The sequence below is a fragment of the Cynara cardunculus genome, unplaced genomic scaffold (assembly GCF_001531365.2).
Source record: "Cynara cardunculus var. scolymus isolate 2C unplaced genomic scaffold, CcrdV1 Un_Scaffold_638, whole genome shotgun sequence".
Lineage (NCBI taxonomy): Eukaryota > Viridiplantae > Streptophyta > Magnoliopsida > Asterales > Asteraceae > Cynara > Cynara cardunculus.
Window position 1 is genome coordinate 142,718 of NW_020200598.1, and position 1,191 is coordinate 143,908.

Below are 1,191 nucleotides of genomic sequence, written 5' to 3' on the forward strand. Positions count from 1 at the left end.
AAATAAGATGTTTATCCTGTATTTGATTATATTTATCTGCAGCTAGTTACACGAATTCAGATATGAAGATTTAATAAGTTTTACTTACGCACAATCTACTTGTAATCTTGAGTTTTAAGTAATATGCATTAATAAACAATACTTTATGCATAAAAAGTGGTTTTTAAGAGTTTTTGTCAGATGTTTTATAATATAGTATATAGATAGGGTTACTTGTTTATTTTCTAAAATCTATTTTTAAATAGACTATATTGCAAGTTTATATGTAATATTTATAGTGATGAAATTGTGAGTTCGAAATAATTACTATTGTCAAATTTGGTTTATAAAGATTGGTTTCAAATTTATTTAATTAATATATAGTGTTACAAAATATATTGTATGATGAAATATAGTGTTACAAAATATATTGTATGATGAAAATTATTAGTAACAATCATAGTTTAATTATCTGGTACATAGGTTACTATTAAATGATATATTTTAAAATAACTAGATACAAAAAATGACATAAAGTTGACAAATAAATCAAACCACATGCATGGTAAAAGTTATAATTCCAAAATATTATAAAGTTACTTGTTATCAATGCATTGATTTACGATTACAAGAAACATATACATCTTATATTAACAACTCCTCTTTTTAAATACATGTATAACAATTATAAGCAAAAAAAAAAAAAAAAAACATTATGGTTTATGTGGCAATAAATGACTATGTTATTTATTTATTGGTTTATTTCATACATAAAAATAACAATTATAATATATTATATGGCCTTTAAGTTATAAACTTATCAATAGTATTCATAAAATAACAAATCCAATAATATGATAATCCGTGATTATGAAACAACCAGAAGTATAATGGTATCTAAAAGATTATCAAATGATTATATATTTGATTAACATATACAGTACTACTAAAACATATAATAAAATCCAATAACCAAAGTAACAATAACATTCATTACGTGAAGTAGTATTGTAAATGAGTTTAGATGATGGAAAAAACAAAAGGTAGCAAGTGTCATTTGCATACTATATGAATTTGGCAGTTGAACCATGCAACTTGCATTATAGTTTGACTTCAAGATTCTCAAAATAAACACTATTAATTAATTATTAATGACCAATGATACCATCCAAAGAACACAACATTTTGCTTATATATATATATATATATATA